This window comes from Heterocephalus glaber, unplaced genomic scaffold (genome assembly GCF_053883595.1).
Source record: "Heterocephalus glaber isolate CG9 unplaced genomic scaffold, H.glaber_assembly_v1.0 deba00001472, whole genome shotgun sequence".
NCBI lineage: Eukaryota > Metazoa > Chordata > Mammalia > Rodentia > Bathyergidae > Heterocephalus > Heterocephalus glaber.
Window position 1 is genome coordinate 98,868,249 of NW_028258315.1, and position 21,048 is coordinate 98,889,296.

General features: G+C 46.2%; 1 long non-coding RNA gene across 1 annotated transcript in view; it reads left to right on the top strand.

The window, feature by feature from the left end:
- The window catches only part of LOC110347071 (uncharacterized), a 225,257-nt gene extending 211,424 nt beyond the window's left edge, over positions 1 to 13,833 (top strand). The window contains exon 6 of the long non-coding RNA XR_015439225.1: positions 13,501 to 13,833. This is a non-coding gene — a long non-coding RNA (uncharacterized LOC110347071). The remainder of the gene's footprint in view (positions 1 to 13,500) is intronic.
- Positions 13,834 to 21,048: the final 7,215 nt, after the last annotated feature.

Here is a 21,048-nt window from a genome sequence, read left to right on the forward strand (position 1 = left end):
TCCAGGGAGTGAGGCTGCACCGTGGCTGTCTCCTTTCCACCCAGCCTGCTGTTTCAAGATCCCTTCAAATCTAAATGCACATGTCCTGGAGCCCTCTTATTCATTAGATTTTCCAGACTTGCTAGAAATCGGTTTAGGCTTATCTAGTATTGCAGCATAGATCTGCAGGGTTACAATTACCACATCTGTTTCTCCTGGGAATGGAAATCCCCAACAAGACTCTATATAAAGACAAACAGCCTGCAGCCAACGACTGCCCCTTGGTCAGCAGTACGGTCAGTGATGCTCTCCCTCCTGTTTCCAGTCAGGGTGATAAAAATGCAAAACAAAGTAAATGCAAGGCATCTTCTTGGAAGTCTGAAGTTGCTTACAAGTAGGAAGTTGTTTTACTCCTATTATCTAGCATCATTACTAATAGCACCTCTGCTGTCCCTAAAATGGTTGCAATTTTAGTGACAGAATATTTGATCACCAAGCTTAAGCAAAGGTTATGCTGCTATACCAAAAAGACCCCAAATGCAGTGGATTAGAGAGTGTGGCGTTTCCATTCCTTCTTGTGCAGCAGTCCTGAGATGAATGTCTTCCAGGCAGGCAGTCTTCCTCCCACAGGCTCGTCCAGGGACCAGTGCCTTCCGTGCTGGGTCCCTCCGTCTTGGAGGTTGCTTGCTTAGCTGGCTTGTAGTTCAGTGTCAGCTCCCAGGAAGGGGGAGAGGAAGTGTGAAAGGAGCGCAGGCAAAGGCCGAAGGCCCATTTCTTTTGGCGAGAGCACAGGCGTGGAGCCCCGCCTCGTGTCTGCCTCTAAGTTCCTCGCCGAGCAAGCCCGAGGTCCTAGTCTGTGTCGTTAGTAGGGGATACAGTGCTGGAAGCGGCAGAAGTGGGTAACGGTAGAACACAGCTAAGGGAGGTGCGGAAGGCAGGGTGTGGTCCCGAGCTGGCCGGGCCTCGGTATGAAGTGTGGCCAGCTGCTCGTGCGGGTGTCTTCTGAGAGGCTGGGCCAGCTGCCCAGGAGGAAGCAGTAGTATTCTGTGGTCACAGCTGTAGCAGTTAAAGATCCATTCATTGGTTGGAAGACTTATTTCTAGTTTTCCATTCTCATGAAAAAAGATGCCATAAATATTCACAAACACGCCTTTGTAGGAATAGGCTTGTGTTTCTCTTGTAAACCCAACAGCAACGTTTCAAGGTAGATATTAATATGAAAAAACTAGATTAAAAACTAGCGAAGCTAAGCCGCTGGCCTAGTGTCAGTGTGAGTGGTGAAAACTTGGATTTGAAACCAGTGCCCAAGGCTGTGGTCTTTGAGAAGAAGACACAAAACAGAACCCAATGGCTACATTACAATAAAAAAGTATGCATATCTATTTTTAATTGTCAAAAAGTATGATAGAATCTAAGGAAAGCCCCTCAATTTTCTCCTAAGGCAATCATGGAAATTCTATACCTAAATGTAATTTCTAATTTTAATACAATATATAAATGTACACTATGTAAAGATATGCTTTTCAATCATCAGAAAGTATGATGGGATCTAGGAAAAGCACTTCAGTTTCTCCCCAGGTGACACGAACTTCTGCGTGGGGCTGCAGTGCTGCGCTGTAATCCTGAGCAGCGGGTCTCAGGGCGAGAGGTGGCCGGGGCCCCTAGGCCAGGGACGCGACCGCTTCTGCTGCCTGCTGCCTGCTGCTTTGTGGGCCCCTGGAGCAGGACATTTCCGGAGTGAACGGGCGAATGTAGCAGAGGGGCCCGGCACAGGTAGGACCGTGGGCAGGCTGGCCCGGGTCCCTGTCTCCCACGCACGGCCTCTCCTGCAGAGCAAGCGCGTGTCCGGCCGCTTCTCACGGAGGTCTTAGCACGACTCCTGACGTGATTTTTAAATCAGCGGCCCGGTAGCAGCCTCCTCCCGCAAGCCCTGGGAGTCGAGTCTTCGTCCCTAAAGAGCCCGCTCTGCGACTGGGCCGCGCGCCGTGCCGGCCCTGTGAGCAGACAGGAGGGCGCAGGAGGCTGAGGCGGGCTTGTCTCCGGCGTCCCTCCAGGCTGCAGCCCTCCGAGCCTCGAGTCCACGAGGGCACCGCCTTGCCCTTCCTCCCCACGGAAGTGGTGCTTGCTAGGGTAGAACGTGTGAAAACGCTGGGAGTCAAAAGCAGAGTCCACGCCGGTTCCCAGGCCGGCACCAGGAGCGTCCAGCGAGCCTGCAGCTGCAGCTCCCCGCTTCCCAGCGGCGGCCCGGCAGGCAGCCGAAGCGTGCTCTTCCAGGTCACTTCATATAGCTGTAGTTGGCTTGGAAATGGACTTAATCGATGGCTAGGGTAGTTTATGTTTAAGTAGCTTATTGTTTTCAGGAAAAATAGTCCCGTGCTGATTGAGGGAGTGGGCTTTGCTGCGGGCCTGGGTTTGAGTCCCGCTCCGGCACGGCACTGCGGGGCGCATAAGCTCCTGTCGCCTCCTCGGCGGGGAGAGCGAGGAAGCCCCGACCCGCAGCCCCCTGCAGGACCCAGCCGGACTCTGGCACGGCACCCAGCCCACCGGAAGCCCTCTGCGCGCATTAGCATAATGATCGATCGGCAAGAAAAACACAGACGATACAGGGAAGCATAAGGCGGAAAATCGGCTTGCCGTCCGACCCCAGAGGTGCGGGGTGCTCCGCGTCGCACTAGCGTCGCGCACGTGTTCCCGACCGCCAGGCGGAAACCCCTGCCGTGCAGGCTGCCACCCTTCACCGAAGCGCTGAGCCCGGCCACGCAGACCCGCCGGGCCCCGCACCCGGCGGGCAGCAGCCGGGAAGAGCCTGGGGCGCCGGCCTCACCCTCAGCTGCGCGGTCGGTCGGGAAGGGTGGGGAACCGCGGCCCGGTTCCCGAGTCGCGGCTGACCCTGGCCGTTCCGGACCTCACCTCACCTGCATCCCTCTGCTGGCGCTGAGGCTGAGAGCGAAGCAGCTGGAGTCCGGGGCTGCCGCCGCCCTGCAGGGAGGGCCGCGCGCTGCTCCCTGCGGTGTGGCAGCTCTCAGCCTCGGGGGCCGGATGGCCGGTGTTTACAGTGCGGCCCGGACCCAGCAGCTGGGGCTGCAGCCGCTTTACCGCGCCCCGGCCCTAAAGAGGAGCTTGACTGCCGCGGGAGGAGGACGTTCCTTTGCTCACTCTGCCTCTCTCCTCGCGTCTTCTCCCCTTCTCCCTTTTCAGCTAACTTCCTGCTCCCTTCCCTTCCTTCCCGTCCTCTTCCGCTCTCCTCTCTCTCTCTACTTCCTTCTAGCTTCCGGAGCAACATACTTTTGGGGAAAGTTTTAACAAGAGACAAGTTCTTTAATTTTAGAGTGAGGAAGATTTTTTTTCTCTTTTGCCAAAGATTTATTTGCAGCTCAACTAGTGAAATAGGGGGCCTAAGGCTTTTTTCTTGTTCAGGCCAAGCGTCCATGGAAAGCTCTGAAAGAGATAATAGGCCTCTTGGGAGCGTATTTTTGGAACGGGAGGGTTGGATTGGGTTTCTCCCTCCCGGGGCAGTCTGCCGCAGGCCCTGCTGGGACCAGGCCATTCCTCCAAGCCGAGGAAGAAGTGGCCCTCAAAATGGGCGGGAAGAGGGCCAAGCCCCGCGTGCACTCTGACAGTGTCGGTTCTGTGGTCTCCTCTGGGGTCAACATGTTGCACAAGATGAGGGCCCACGGCCTGTAATTAGGGTCCTCGTTTAATCTCTGCCTATTTATTGGGAATGCAATAGAGTAGTGTAGGTGACAGCATGAATCTCCGCTGTTGAAATGCTTTGTGTCCTCGGGAATGAGACTTCTCCGGGAGCCTGCATCTCATCTTCTCTAGTGACGGGAGCAGTAGTGATAAAGCAGTGTGTGCCAAAGGCCTTGAATGGTGCCTGCCTCGCCAGTTTGCAGGCCTCAGTAGTAATTACTAATAATTCAGTTAGCTGTGAATTCACCTCATCAAATTTCCATCCAGCCCAGGCCTTCCACATGGAGAAGCACGTCAGTTTATCAAATGTTCTTGCCAGAATTGAAGTTCATAAGGTTTGGAATGTTTTATTGATCTATCAAAAATCAGTGGATGCAAAAGGAAACAGAGTTACACCAACATTGAGCCGGAAAATGATTTCTGAGCAAAAAAAGTTTTTCCTGCAGCTAGCTGACCTGACAAAGAGCCAGCTCAGCTCATACCCCTCCCACACCTAACTCACGTCCTCCTTAGTTGTCCTTTGTGCTCAGGAAGTGTCTGTATCCAGTGTGCTTTTGTATCCAATCGTGTAAACTAAATGTAATGTCCTCAACCAATAAACCGATGTTAAGTGCCCTGCTTCTGTGTCCCCACTCCCTTCCCTTAACCCATGTAAACCCTGTTCCCTGCCAGCTCCAGGTGGATAGTTTTGTAGAGAAATCTCCAGTCAGTCTGCTGTGTAATAAACTTGCCTCCAACCTCCGGGTATGTCCTCAACTCTTCTTGGCTTGATCTTGCTGTACCACTAAGATCTGCCACACTGTGGACTATAATCTGCTGTCAACATGATTTGACCCTCTGCAGGATCCCAGCCCTTTCTGGCTGAGCTCTCTTCTCAAATGTTCATAAAATGTGTGTAATGGTTGGGTTCTGAATGCTAGATCCATTGCCTTCTAGATTTTAGAATCCACATTTTTCTCATTTTTGAAAACTGGAATAACACACTCCTGTCTTCAAGTACTGGCCTTGCTCCCAGTCTCTGATTTTGTTCAGATTTCTGACAGTGGTTTTGTAATCACATCTGCAAATTCTTTTTGTATCCTAGAATTTAATCCAACTTGAACTCATTAAGTATCTAGCTCCCCTCTTATTATCTCTTATACAATCTTGGGCTACAGTTCCCTCTCTAAAAATGTTTCTTTCAAAAATTTGTATAAAACTAATGCATGGTCATGTTTGAACATATAAAAAATATGGTTAGGCAAAATGAAGAAGTCAAACCGTCATTTGGATACCCTAGCATGCAGACGTAATGATGCTTCCTGATTGGAGATGCTTGCAGTATTTCTGTGCACGAATGTGCGTGTTTGTATGTGTATGTGTGTAGACATAGTTGTGCATGCTGTTGGATAAAGCATGAACATATTTCCGTGCAATTAGCTCTTTTCCTATGTAATGTTAGCATTCAGTTCCATTACAGTCGTGGGAGACAATGCTCGCTGAGCTCTACCCCTCTGGGTGAGCACACTGGCTTCGGGTTATTTGCTCTAGTATGGTTGCAACAGGGACAACTTTGGGAAAGGACCGTAAGGAAGATGCCCTGAAGTGAAGAGGTTTCAGGGGCAGAGAAGGCAGATGTCAGGGTGAGGGGCCCAGGTTGATGCAGCCCTCACATGGGGTGCTCCACTCTGCAAGGTTAAATTCGACGTGGGATACAATGCCTAGAGCACTTGGGGTTGGTTCCTAGGAACTGCCCTGTAAATAGTAGCTATTTTTGCAACTATCTGTATGTTAGAAGATCCTGTGGGACTCAAAGTGTATGTATTTGGAAAGTAAAGATTATTAGAAAGCAATCATTCCCTTAATTTGAGGATTTATATTTTGAGTTCAGCACAGAGTGAATGAGATGAAATAGCTCACTGTAAATAATATTAGTGTGAGATTTCATGTAGAGGCAGTGGTATGATATGTACACTGAGTTCTGCTACAGTGAGACATGTGTCCTAAAAATTGTCAGGCTTTGCAGGGCTGCAAAAGAAACACTGAGGAGCTTGTGGGAAAAACAACTATGGCAGTGATTCCCCACCACTAAGAAAACTGTTAGATTATTTTGCCCCTCTCCCCGGGAACATTTGGCAATATCTACAGTCATTTTTGGTTACTACAATGTGGCGCCAGGGTGGTGCTTTTAGTATCTCCAGTGGGTAGGGGCCAGGCCAAGGTTATTGCTAATAGCCTATAATTCATGGGCCAGTTCCACCTCGACCCCCAGCGAAGAATTATTGAGCCCAAAATGTTAGCAGTACTAAGGTTCAGAAACCCTAGGTTTGGGGCACAGCGTTCAAAAACTTTTTAGTGATATGTTAAAAAGAAAAAAACAAAAAGAAAAAGAGATAAGAATCCAATAAAATCAGTAGCACCATTTAGCCCATGTGAAATGGTACAGAAATGAATAAATTCAACAATAAATAGTCACAGCCTTGAAAGTGGCTTGACATTTGCTTTCAGGAGACATTTGAGCTGCTGCAGTGTGGTGGAAGGGGTCATCTGAAGTCTCGAGTAGAGCAGACCCTGCTGTGCATAGGAGTGGCTCTTTGCACCAGGGGGACCCATGGTAGGTACTGGCAGCAGGTTGTGTAGGCTGTGTATAGTCCTGTGAGGATCTGTTTGGGGGATCTATTTTCTGCATAGTGTTTTGGGGCATAAGGTTGTGCATCAACAAACATAGTTTTGCTTATGTTCAACTTGTTCCCTAATATGTCAATGGCAATGGGGGAAATTCACGTTTTCAAAACAAGCTTTGTAGCAAAACTGAGTTTACTAAAACTGTAGCTCATTATGGAAGAGATATTTAACCCATAGAATTTAACCAACAGAAACGTTTCAGGGAATAAACTGGGGCCTGCTCAATAACCCTCTTTCACATGCTGTTGTAGAGTACAAGACTTTTCTGTGACCCTGGCAAACAGCCCATACTATTTATACCAAACTCTATTTAAATCCTGTACAATGTTGAAATATTTAAGGGTAAAATTATATGCAATTTGGCATTTGCTTCAAAATATTCTGGGTAGGGACAGCAAGTAGGAGGAGCTGAGAGGAAGTAAGATTAAATATAAGCTGATAAATGAAATGAGATGGGAACAAGAGGCTTGGGTGATGCATAATTATGAGAAAAAGAAGAACAATGAAAAACTGTGCATAAGCAGTAAATTTGCAAGCAGGTTCATATAAATATCAAGTTTTAAAGAGCAATACTGTCTGTAAACATGGAGTTTGTGTGTTGCCATTGAAATGGAACATCATTCTAAGCTCGTGGATTGTGTCTTGGTGTTTAAAAACCTGTACAGCATAACACTGGGTTCCACAAATACATCCTTTACTTTTCTACTGTATATTTTTACTTTAGCGTAATAGTAGCTGGCTGTGCATCTCAGTACCTTTGCCTGGAAGCAATCTTTGTGTTTACTCACTTGGTACAATGAACAGCAAGGTGTGTGCACATGTGCAAAAGTGTTAAACCAGTATTTTCACCCACACGATGCTCTAACAGGTTGTGCATATTTACCTGAGCATCACAGAGGGTATAATACACCCACACCATGCTAGGATTTGTTTGTTTGGTTTTTTTTTTAAGTTTTCTTTTAATTTTTCTGGTAGAAGTAGCCCAGTTCAGTAGAATGGCACATGAAAATCCAGAGTTGTGTGTTTTGGAGGTCAAAAGTGAATCATCAGATTACTCATACATGGATGATGAAGATGATCCATTTTGATAAAATACATGTTTTCATAACAGAAGAGTAGTGTGAGTGTATAATGATGATGATGATGATGATGATGACGATTTTGACATTGGCCATGTGAGCCAAAGTTCCTATGAAATGGAGCAAGAATCGACTAATACAGACTCAGGGAATGCAGACCTCCTTGATTCACATGATGAAGAAAACAGCAATGTAGGTGCATATTTGACTAGTTGAAATGTTGCAAAATGGTCATGCAACCAAATGGAATGATCCAATATTAGAACTAGGTCTGAAAATATAGTGAAGATATTAGCAGGGTCCAAACCTATTGGACAGAATGCCAACACTGCCATTTGTTGTTGGAAATTGTAACAGACAAAATGCTACAAGATATTATGAAATACACAAAAGCTGAAATACAAGTAAAATGTTCTGTAAGCACCAATGGCCATATTCAAAATTGTTTTTATTATGACATCTCATTAGCTGAACTGAAAGCATTCATAGGTCTTCTGTACTTAGCAAGGATTTCTCATGGTGATAGCAAGAATGTAAAAGACTTATAGAAAACAATGGATCAAAACATGGCATAAAAATTTATGCCCTTGTAGATGTGAAGGCTTATTATGCTTTCAACTTAGAAGGCTATCATGGAACTCAGCCACCAGGTCCTTATTCATATAGTAATAATCCAAAGGATTCTGTGAACAGACTTGTTGCTCCCATCATCTCCTAAACTAATCAGAATGTGACATTCAACAATTGGTTTACCAGTTTCCAGTTGATGTTACATTTGCTAACAGAGCACATGTTGACCAGCATAGGAACTGTGTCCAGGAACAAAGCAGAAATTCCAAGTGAAATGTTGTAATTTCATAACAGAGAATTATACAGTACAGTCTTTGGATTTCAGAAAGATTTACATTGGCCTCATATATGGCAAAGAAAAACAAACTGGTACTGCTAATGTCAACATTGCACTGTGAGGAAAATATTGATAGGATAACCTCTATAGAATGAAAGCCTGAGATAGAAACTTTCTACAACAAAACCAAAGGCAGAGTAGATGTTATTGATGAGTTATGCAGCCACTATGATGTCACTCAAAACACAAAGAGTTGGCCAACAGTTGTGTTTTACACAATTCTAAATATGTGTAGCATAGTTTGATGGTTTACAAGAAAATAACAAGTGCAAAATACCATGGAGAAATTTTCTTAGAGGATTGGGACTGGAACTCATAAGATATAATTTACAGCAGAGGAAAAACAAAAATATTTCTTCCCAGGAAACTATGTAAAAAAAACTGTGGAGTTGGGCAGAGGATTTAACTCAGTGGTGGCGTTGCCTGTTTTGGAAGTGCAAGGTCCTGAGTTTGATCCCTGGTACAAAAAAAAAAAAAAAATTGTGGAGCACATTGGTGAGCTGACAGGTGATCAGGCAGGCACAGCATCCCAAAGACCTACTATGACAACAGGAAAACCAAAAAGAAGTCAATTGTGCCTTACAAGAAAGGGCAGGAAAAGAAAACACATGCTATCCGTGTGACACTTGTGTATGGAACATGCAGTTTTCATGTGTGAAGACTGCTTTGGGAGTGACAATTAGAAGCAAAGATTATTTTTATTGTAGTGTTTTATTGGTATTTTCATTGTAGTTTGCATGGGTTTTTCTGATGCTATCTTTTAGGTTTTGTGAGCAAGTAAAGAGCTGATGTGAAAATGTTGATGTCTATTCTAAAGTGTAATACATACTAATAATTTAATACTTTATTTCATTGATATTTTATGTTCCTGTTAACTACACATTGTATAATGTAGTAAGAACCTCCTGACAAAACAGCAAGACCAGCAAGATGTCAAGTCTTTTTAGACTTTGTACATCAAAAAACAGTCAATATTGAAAATTTTGATACTTTTTATAAACAATGAATATTAAAAAATTCAACACTTTATTTTTGTGATATTTTTCCTTTTAATTACTCATTGTTTAAAATAATAAAACTCAGAATTAAAATTGATAATTCATAAATAGAAATATTCTAAAGAATAAACGTGGGTGTGACATGTCTGTGTTTATGGCAATTTATGACACATTTAGTGTTATGCTTCATTAAAGCAAGCTTTTGACAAAGGACCAGCTCTGCTGAGTCCCACACAGTGCACAGCAAAAGAGGGTGTAGAAGGGAGAAAACACACCCGAGTCACAGTCAGTGTGCAGGTAAGGGACTCAGTAGCGTTTCCGGACCTGAGAATGCACAGCCCTGTGGGGCAGGTGAGACTTCCAGCTGGGGCCATGTTGATCTCCTCAGTGGCAAACCTGGCCAGGAGAAAAAGGGTCACCTTGGTGGGACGAGTGGTGGGCACTCGAGTCTGACCTCTTTGGGAGGTCTGCTTTCCCTGAATGACCTGGGCGGCTTGCTTGTCACTCGCAGAAGCTGTGTTTCCCTTCGGGTTTCTAAATAGTGTACTGTCCTTCTAATTTAAAAAAAAGCATGAAATTTAAAGAAACAACAGAATGGATGCCTGTGATAATAGAAACACAAGTTATAATAAAGCTTCTCAGCAATTTTGAGTCACTTTGTAAAATGTGGTGAAAGTGAAAAATACTCTCCTCAGAAAGACACAGACATGAGGTTACAGATGAGCTCACCTGTTGTGTCCAGGAGTTCACAGATCTCCTTAACACCATCCAGGGCACTGGGTTGCAACTTAGAAGCTGTGCCCATATTCAGTCTGAAGCCAAAGTCTGGACAGATTCTATATGTGCTGGTCACCATGTCTGCCCCTGCAGCTGTATTCCCCAGCCTGAACTGCTTCCTGTCTTTGAAAATCCTCCCTATTTTTCAAGGTCTCCCACCTCCAGGATGCCTTTCTTAGCCAATGGATTTTGCAAGCTCACAGTAACTCTTACCCTTATCAGTTTTGCTATTTTGGTCCTGAAGCACATACTCTCTCTGACTGCTTATCTCTGGATGCCTGTATAGTGTCCCCATATCTGTGCACAACTGGTTCCAGGACCTCCCATGGATACAAAGTCTGCAGATGCTTGAGTCCCTTCTATTAAATGGTGTAGGGTCTGCACATAGCCTACCCTATCCTCCCATATATGTTAAGTAATGTCTACATGACTTACGATGCATAATACACGTAAATGCTGGAAATAGTTACTACATTGTCTAGGGGAAAATGTTATATGTGTTCAGTAAAGACACAGTTTTCTTCAGTTACCATCCATCAATGATTGTTGGAATCTGTAGATGTAGGACCCAGAGATAGGAAAGGGGCCAACTATCTGGTCATGTGCTTGTGTGTGCGTGTGTGTGTGTGTGTATGCGTGTGTGTTGGCTATTTAAAAGCAGCAAGTTGAGAGCAGGACTGTTTCTCACACCGCCTGACATATGCCTCAGCATTACAGGGAACACTGGCAGACAGACACGTTGTTGTAGGGCAGATGCATATGAAGTGCTGGCTGGATGAAAGAATGGTTTCTTCCTCCTTTACTTCTTCCCCTAGTATGTTAAGCTCAGCATCCCTGTTCCTTTCATCTGGATGCCCTTGTCTGCCTTGACATCTCACAAAACTCCTATTCATGTTTTGAATCTCAACTCAGAGCCCTTGGGAGCCCTCCAGCCCTGTTTTCCTCCGCTCTCTGCCTCCCTCTCCCTGTGGCTCCATCCCTGAGCCTCTGAAGATCTCAGTCACACACCTACATGCAGCACACCTCGAGGCAGTGGCTTCCAGAGGGTGGATCACACGGCCCACTGCTGGGAACAGCTGAACAGGGTTGATCTTAATGTGCCTTCGTAAGGTATCACCGGCAGCAGGATTCCCCAGAATATATCAACTTGCCTGAAGCTGTGTTTGAAGAAGAGAGTAAGTTGAAGGAAAGTAGTAAGAAGACATTGGTCATTTATTGCAGTTTTATGACAAATTTGTAAAGGTGGGCTGTGTTCTGTGAGGGGTTTCTTAGCCCCAGGCTAGCACTTGGAAAAGCTAGGTCTGTTGTGATGCAGGCATCTTCACATTCCTGCCCTTCCTGGGTGGCAGCTCCAAGAGAGCAGGCCCCTGCCAGCTCCACGGCACCCACACCTGGTGCTTGGGGTTGGCTGAGCTGAATCCTATTGGGCTGATTTCACGATTTCTGTGCTGCAATTGGCTTTGCCTTCCTCAAAGCACGATAGTATCTGTGTCTGGAGCAGAAGAAAAGCAGGCAGATGGGGAAGAAGATCTCCCGTGTCTTTGCCTCCAGTACCTTCCCAAGTGGTCCAACAGACCCTCGGGAGACTGTGGGTCCACCCCGAGGGCCATGCTTTTGCCCATTTCCAGCCCAGCAGGCACCCACTTGGGGAGGGAGACAAAAGAGTCTCCTTGGCTCTAACTCAAGTAACCAATGACTCTCTGAGCCACTTCACTCCCAAGCACTTGCTGACCCCAAGGAGCAGTGATGATGCTGCCTAATGGACGCTTCCTGAAGGAAAGGAAGAGCTAAACACCAAAATCGCAGAGGGAAATTAGCCCACCAGCGCCGGCCAGAAAAGACTGCAGGATGGGGAGGGAGCGGGTTGGGCCACAGGCTTCTCCCCAGGGAGGCCAGGAGGCCTTTGTGTGAGAGGTGAGGCTGTGGTGAAGGGATGGGAACAAAGAAAGGAAAGGGAAGGCCAGGGCTTCGCAGCACTTTTCAAGGTAACCCGGCTTTGCAATTGGCTCCGATCGCTGGTGACTCATTTTGAGAAGAATCACAAAGGGCCTCTTTTTCCCCAGCCCAGTTTCCGCTTGAGGGATTTCCCAGGCTAAAGGGCAGCACAGTTTGAGTCACTAGTTTTAAGAAAGGATAAGGTGAAATGGATCAACTATGCTCTTGAGGGCTGTTAACCCTGTGTTTACGCGAATTCCTTGAAGAACACCTATCTAGGATCAAATCTATATTCTTGAGGTCCGTTTACTGCAGGACTCCTCCCTGTCTTTGCATCCCGTCTTCCCACTCCCTGTGGTCAGAGGCTCTGAGGAGAGGGGTGTGCTGAAACCATAACCACTTCTGTTTGCTCCCTGTGACCGGGTGTATTAAAGATCGGCGGTCCTGGATGGGGTATGGCTCAGTGTCTTTACTAGATTTCACTGGAGCATCAGTATCATTTCATTTTTATTTGACTGAAAAATTATAGTTACCATTTTTGATGCCTTATGTCGTCTGGGCACTTGCCATAACCATTTCTTTCTTCCAAGAAGCCTGTGAGCTAGGTCATTTTATTGTAGACAGCTATGCCGGTTAGAAAATACTACCAGGCAGTTAGGCGAGGCCAAGCCCTCAGCGAGGAAGACAATAGTGGCCTGAGGCTCATTCCAGGACAAGAACTACGCCCACATACTTCCCCTAGGGCTGAACAGCAGCGATTGATATTCTAAATAGGCATCAATCACCTTGGGCGGGGACCAAAACCTCCCCAACCCACCCCCGGGAAATCCTTGTTAGGTCCAGGTACGCTTCTTACGTGACTTGCTTCCCCATTTGAGCCCCATTTGGTCAAGATTACCTAAGTGCTTCTACTTGTAATCTTATTAGCTGACTATAGTTTTGTCCCACCTTGAACCTGCCTCACCTCGTGGCTTTGCTCAGTAAAACCCCCTTGTGCAGTTGGGTGGGCGGGAAACCCACTTTCCGGTCCCCTTTCATCTCTCTTAGGCAGAAGCTGTCTTGCTCTCAATAAACTCTTCCTACTCTTAACCTCCGCTGTTCCTAGAACTCACTCTTCAATTTTAGAGAACACGAACTCGTGTTTTGGATATCCAGCAGGTTGGGAGTAGTAATATTTCCCTTATATTATTTGGAGGTCCACAGATCACATGACCTATATCACTCAGATACCTTCAATGCACCCACACTTCACAAAATTTATGTTATCATTTTGTCAGTGGTTGGGAAGAGGGGCCACTTACACGGTCATGCTTGCTTGCTTGCATTATTGACTATTTATTTGCTATTTAATTTCACTATTGGGCGCACCAAGCACACAGTGCTCAGTGATTGCTCTCCCATGAGGGCCTGAGGTTTTGAACAAAATCAGTCTTGATGGTGGGTTTTCTTTTGTCCCTTGCAATTCCAGGAGGTTCTTCCCTCACAATACTGGAAACGATTGCACAAGCAGAGTCTGTACAGATGGAGACAGAACATCTGACATCTCCAGAAAGGGGCAGACAGAGGATCAGGGAGGACCGGTCTCTCTCGGGGCTTGGAGCGCTGCTACTGCCATACCTGGAACTCATCACATGCCCGCCTGTCTGTTGCTTTTAGGGTCTGAGTATTGTTTTCAGGGCTTAATAAAAACCCATGGGGTGTTGTCTTCCCAGAAACAACCTCCTTACTCAAGGGCTGTCTGAAATTGATTGCTCAATTTAGCAGTGATAAAAATAAAGTACAAGGGCTCCACGTTTCCTAATTACTGAAGAGAATAACTCCGAGTTCTAGGAATGGAGTGTGACCCACACTGTCTCCTAACATGTCCCGGTCATTCGTCCTGATGACCTCTTGGAGAGACAGTTCTGTCCACCGAGCAGCCGCACATGTCCTGCTAGCCCCACCCGTCCTGTGGCCACATACCAGGGCTAATGACCACCCTCCGGTGATGTTGTCCAGACCCTTTACGGCCGCTCTCACGCTCCGCTACATTCTTCAGCTGCTGGGAAAACCAGGCTGGCTTGTAAGAAACAAGGAGCCTCTTTTAAGATCCCATCACCCAAGCGTCTCCCTGGGAGGCTTCAGGCTCCTTGGACCCCCATTCTCCAAGCAGAAGGAGTCTATGGCCTGGAGTGGAACGGAGTCCAGCAGGAGGCGCTGTCCTGTTATCACTGCCGATTCCAAACGGTGGAAACAACACCTGTAGGTTAAAGTCACTGGCCTGATGTCGCAAACCTAATTCAACAAAAAGGGTCAGGCTGGCACCAGGTGGGCTTCAAGGCTTTCATGAAAGTGCTGAAGTAGTCACTGAAGGTTCATTTTTGGGGTGATGGATTAAGTTGGAGGCCAAGTACCTCCTGAGAAGGTGCAGTGGGTGGCAGCATGGGGAGGCAGAAGAGACAGTGCCCTGAAGGGCTGGGGGAGAACCGGAAGTCATGGGTTGCGTCTGGCCAGAGAGTGACATTGGCTTTGCCCAGGGTGGATGAGTGTGAATGTTACGGCGCTGGCTGAGGCTGGGTGTGAGCACTTGCTGGCCACTGCAGCACTCTGGGAGGCCGAGGCAGGAGTAGGATCACAAGTTTGGCCCGCCTGGCCAAATTAGGGAGACCCTGCCTCAAAATTAAATAAGGAAGTAAGTAACAAAGGGGCTGGGGACGTAGCTCAGCCTGAAGGCTCTGATCTTAAGCCCAGTGCAACCAAAAAACCCCAAAAATAAAGTGATAGTTCACACCGACGCATGGGGAACCTCAAGGAAAACACTTACGTTTTTCTTTGCCCCAGGGTTTTCATTTCTTGAAAGTGAGACACCCATCTCACAGGTGGTGGAAGTGGCCAAAGTCTAGACCTGGGTTGAGGTGCAGGTGAAACTGGAGCCAGAGCTCCTCGCTGGGTGGGAGTGCAGCAAGCTCCCTGGCCTCTGCACCACACCCTCACCTTCAGAGGACCCCAGACAGTGCCTGGGGCTGCTGCAAAGCAGCAGCATCTCCACTCCACCAGGAGGCGGCACTACAGCCAGCGCCTAAGAGCTCTTGTTTTTACTGGTCACCCTGGTCCTCCTTTCTGCCATTGCTTTTGTGCATTCCCTTCCACATGACTCCACCGGCTCTGCTCCTTCCTGTACAGTGCACCTCTGGCTGGCAGTGCGCCCACCCCAGCCCCAGCTAGGCCTGCTCTGGCTGGGAATGGGTGCTAAGCTTCTTTCCCACTGCTTGGGATGCTCAGGCAGGAGGACCACTTACACCCAGGAGTGAGGCCAGCCTCGGCAGCATAACAAAACTCTTGTCTCAAGAAGCTACAAAGCCCAAAACCACCTCTGAGGAGAGATCCTGACAAGTGCATTTACATGGAGAGTGCTTTCATTGCACTCTGGCCCACCACTTGCACCAGGGACACGGCCTCTGATGGGCTGAGCATGACGGCTGGTGTTCTGGAGAAGCCTTCTTCCTGCCCTCTCAGAAGGTAAGGTACACAGGTACGCAAGCTGCCCTGTTGTAAGACAGGGTTCTCATGGGTGTTTTCTAAACACCAGTTCTAAAGGGTATAAGTATTATATAATAAGAGTTCTGTGGTTACATAAGTTTGAGAGATGCTGGGTTGGCCATAATTAAGTCTCTACTTCTCCGGGGCCTTCTCAGAGCCCTTAAGATGCAAACATGTGCCAGGACTATTCACGAAGGGGAATGGTTTGCAGTTTTTTGTGAGCTCATTCTTATAACACCGGTCTCTACAGTCTAGGGGTCAGCAAACCATGGTGTATGAGCCAACTCTGGCTTACCACCTCTTTCTCAAATGAATCTTATTGGAACACAAGCAGGTCTACTCATGTACATAACTATCTAGATGGCTTCATCAAATGGGAAGTTGAGTCACCGTGAGAGACACTACCAGCCTCCAAAGCCAAGGTTTCACTGTCTGCCTGTCAAAGGACGAGTTGTTGATCTACTACAGTCTGCTTGCTCCACAGCACTCGTACTGGGAGTCACCAGCCTGGAGACAGTTCCTGTGGGAAGGGTTTGAAAGGGCCCTGGCCTGCTAAGCCGAAGGCCCCTGGGAAGGCCCAGAGGTGGCACTGAAACAACTCACCCGCCAGTTCAGTCCGTATTCGGAGTTAACCTGGGGGCCCCTGACTAATCTGACTGGCAGATCAGTCCCTGAATCTCTCTTCAGGTCCCTTGGTGTGAACATTCAGGCCCCTTCTTCATGCTACAAAGGTTAGAGAACTCACTACTTCCAGACAGCCCTTTCTACGCTTGGTCTGCACTGATTACCAGAAAGCTTAGGAAAGTCTCCCTACTGCCTTCCGTTTCCTTCCATTCCGTTCCCACCTATTGCTAGCTAGGCAGTATATTTAAGCAGGAAGGTGGAGGGCAAGGTTACCCCCTGAATCATGTGTTTTACCCTTCCCTAGCTCCAGGATTACCCCAAAAACCATCTGTGCTTCTCCCAGCAGAGTTAGCCTCATCCTGCCAAGTATGTGTACCACACATCGGCGGCTTTCTGTTTCTGACATGTATGTGGTTGGTGCTGTCTGGACATTTGACAAACTCAGATAAGCACAGAACTCTGTCCTAGCCAGCCTCAGCCTGGCAATGGGCCCTCAGGTAAGTTTCTTTGGCTCAGGATTCTATTTTCTCTTCCGTAAAAAGGGAGGCTTACCTGAGATAGCACAGCCACAGGGCTTAGCACAAAGCCTGGCTCCCAGAAGTGTTTAGCCAGCGCCAGCAAGGAAAGGGGTGAGGCTATGCTGCCTGGTGAGAAGCTTCTCCCAGGAAGGGGCCATCCATAGTTATCTCTCTTCGAGTCCCCAATGCCTGCAACATAATAAATGCTGGAGAAGAAACTATTTATTAGAGAATGATTCAAGAGCAAAGGGGGACCGATGAAACAGTGGTCAAGAGCAAGTGGACAGGCAGGTCACCGCCTGGCTTCACATCCCTTTCCACCTGTTGCTTCCTGTGTGGTCTTGAAGAGAGCTCTTCCCTGCAATTTCATCTCCCCGTGGTGAAGTGGAGCCTCTCCCAGGACAACTGTGAATGCTAAATAAGCTCATGCAGGCCAAGCCCTTAGCATATTAAAATAAAAGCTGCATAAAGGCATTGTTCTAATAATTATTACTACTGTTATAGATAGCATTCCTTCAGAGTGGCCTCTCAGGCCACTCTGGGATAAGAGATTTGCCTGGAAAAGATGTCATTATTTTGGCTGTGAACGTCTTATGTCTTGTTTTTCTACTCTTACCCTTAGATCCCTTAGGAAACACATAGCCAGAAGGAATGCTTGAAATCTGGGACTAGGCTAACAGAAGCCCATGCAAATCCACCACGGGGCTGCACACACAGTAGATGCTGTGGCTACCCTGAGCTGAGAACAGCTAACATTTCCTTCCATGCCATAAACCGCACCACCCTCTCTCCCTGGCTGTTTGTAGTAGGTTAGGTGTAGACTTAATAAACTCCTAAACAAGGAGATGGAGGAGTATCTTGTGATCAAACCAAATAACGGAGAAATCATAAATACCAGGGCACTGAGACATCAACACTGACACCCGGAGACTCTGGACCCAACTCTAACCCCTTGGCGACTTGCCCTGATGGTCTCCCTTGGACTGGAGACTCTGGCCAAACCTGAGCCTCTGGAGCACCCCTCACACCTGCTTCTGAAGAGGCCAAGTAAGTTTGTGCTGAATGATGCTGAATGTCCTCCTCTGTCTGTAGGAGCCAGGCACTACCCCAGGCCCGGGGGGACCAGCATCAAGCAAAGGGTCACATCAGCACCCGTGGCATTCAGTGAACCCTGCCCTGCAGCAAAGATTCCAAGCCTCCTGCTACCATTCACAAGCTATCATCCCACAAGGAGGCCAGGGGCGTTTCTCCCAGTGGCTGATAAAACTGGTGGAGATCAGAGAATGGGTAGGAGCCCTACAAGGAAGGAAGCGGGCGACTGGTTTGCAGTGATGCGAAAACAAGGAAGAGCAGGTCGGGCCCTGTGGAGGGGCAGAGCAAGGCATGTTAGAGGAACCGAAGGAAGTCCTGGGCCAAAAGCGTGATGCAGAACGAAGCCTTGGGGACAGGGAGGCAGGCGCCTTAGAAAGAGGTGGTCTCTACATTAAGAGCAGAGCAAGGGCGTTACAGTACCATGGAGTGATGGACTTTGCATCTGAAAAAAGGTCAGAAGGGACTACCCTAAAGAGACCAGCCAGGAGGCTACCGCATGTGCTGGTGTCTGGTGCTGAGGGAAAGGCTGCAGCTGAGCGGTTGGAGACACAGAGCTGCAGTGAGACACCGGCCCCCGGTCTGGGAGGAGGAAACACACAGCGCCACGTCCTTAAGAAATGATGGAACTAACACTGAAGTTCTTCAGTCTGACTGGGCAACAGGAAGGAGGTTTGCAAATCCGTGCTGCTCGTGCCAGTTTAGCTCAACAGCGGTGCGTGAACGCTCTGGGGCCTTTCCCGAGCACTGGGTCAAGAGCCTCGAGACAGCATCGACCTCAGCCCAGGTGCCTCCCGGACAGTGACTAGCAGCAACCTCACCCTAACCCTGTGTTCTCCCAGTGCCCCGAGGGACACGAGAGCCTCTGTCCTACATGGCTGGCACGGGTGAGAAGGATTCAGTATTGGCCGTGTGTACAAACTGCCTGGTCCTGGTGCACCTGTGCTTAGCTAATTACTAAAACACTCTGCAGTAGGAACAAACGCGATGCAACCATGAGAGTGAATTTCTTTCTTTTTTTTTTTTTTTCCATTTAGTTTATTGGTACAGTTTAGGCATACAGTACAGTGACATTCATCATTGGGATCTTGTACCTGTACATGATGCACCTTGGTTCTTATTTTTTCCCCCTTCCCCTGCCCTCCCTTCACCTCCTCCACCCTTCCCTACTTGCAAAGACCTTGTTTCCATTCTTTTCCTTTCTCATAATTTTTTCTTTTCCCTTCTTTCCTTTCCCCTACCCCTCCCACTTCCCCTGCTCCTTTAGATCTTTTCTTCCTGTTACACAATGTCAATTACACATTTTTTAAATTACAATATTAAGATCTAGGAGACTTTACCACAGATTTTACAGAATTTAAAAGGATATAGAAAGCATACTACAAAAATCTTTTTTTGAAATAAAATTTGTCAACTTCTAAGAATTACCTTGGAAGACAAATTAATGAAACTGACTCTGGAGGAAATATAAAATTTGAATAGCGCCTATTAAAGAAAGTATATTCCTAGCTTGAAAACCTACCTATATGATAACAGTAGGCTCATAAATATTTTAACTGATAAATTATATCAAACAATTAAAGCAGAAAAAAGAAGGAACACTTCTCCCCTCATTTTAGGAAATCAATACTGTGCTAATACTAAAACTGGATAAAGATAATAGAAGAAAAAAGTATGAACATAGATAGAAATTTGTTTAACAAAACAAACTATTAGAAGTCAGATCTGGCAGGATGTAGAAAGTGGTTTTGTTATAAGGATGGCAGTGTTGGTTCAGCATTGGAAGATCCACCCCCCAAAAGTCATCATTTTAACAGAAGAAAGGAGAAAGCCATATGATCCTGTCACTAGTTGGAGAAAAAGTATTGGACCAAATTCTACAGCTGTTCATGGTAAAAGCTATCAGGAGACTAGAAGTAGAACAGAACTTTCTCAACAGATAAAAGACATGTACTCCATACTTCCAGCGAGAACACCTTATATGAATGGAGAAGATACAATGTTTTCTCCTTAAGGTGGGGAACAAGGGCAGATATGCTTACTCTTTATCTGCCCATTAAACTTTGAAACCTAGTCCCCACCAGAATAGTCTGGCAATAAAATGACACAACTAGGATAGGATTGGCACAGCAGAAGCAAAATCTTTATATGTAGATGAAATGATCATCTACAGAGAAAATACTAAGAAATCTCTAGGAGCCCCTAGAACTTGTACTTGAATTTAGCAGGATTAGAAAACACAAGGTATATATAAAAATTCAGGTCTGTGTATACTTGCTATAAATGAAGAATTGGATATTGAAATTTAAAAGTTATGTAGGAGTACAAAGGACCCAGAAAACTTAAAAAAAAAAACAAAAACAAAACAGTGTTGGAAGACATTTAGTACCTAATTTTAAGACTTCTTCTAAAGCTACAGTAATCAAGGCAGTGTTGGTGTAAGGAAAGACATCTAGATCATTGGAATAAAACAGAGAATCTAGAAATAGAACCACACATATATGGTCCACTGAGTTTTGAAAGATTATTTAACATTAGCATTTTATAGAATACAAACTCAATTCAAGAGCCGAGGAAAAGATAGTGTCTTCAGCAAACGGCACTAGAACACCTGGTATCCATACATAAAAAATTAACCTCAACCCTTTATTTCCATACATGAAAATAACTTGAAGGGATCTATGAACCTAAATAAGAAACCCTAAAAGTATAAAACTTTAAGAAGAAATTATAAAGGAAAATGTTTATGAATTCAGGGTAGGCAAGAACTACCTAGGATACAAAAAACATGATGTATAAAAGAGAAAAATTGATAAATGAGATTCCATCAAAATTTAGAACTTTAAATGACATCATTAAAATGAAAAGTAGTCCTTAAACAGATCATATTTACAATGCATATAACCTATGAGCAGAATATATAAAGAATTCTTAGAGCTCATTAATAGACAACCCAATTAAAAAGTAGACATAAGAAGATGATAAATAGCCAGTACAGCACAAGGAAAGGTGTGCAATTCTAGAATCAGAAAAATACTAATCAGTACAATAATAAGATTGAATTATATGCTTATTAGGGAGATGAAGTTAAAAGTTTTAAAAGCCTTGTCATGACTTTTTCTTTTAGTTGGATTCTCCCCCTTTGTGTTTAACTTGTCACGCCCAATGGATTCATTCTGCTGGGTGTCCTGGGGTTATGATCCTCATTGTCTTTTCCTAGGGTATTGTCTAAAACTTTTTGGAGTGCCGGTTTGGTATTCATGAAG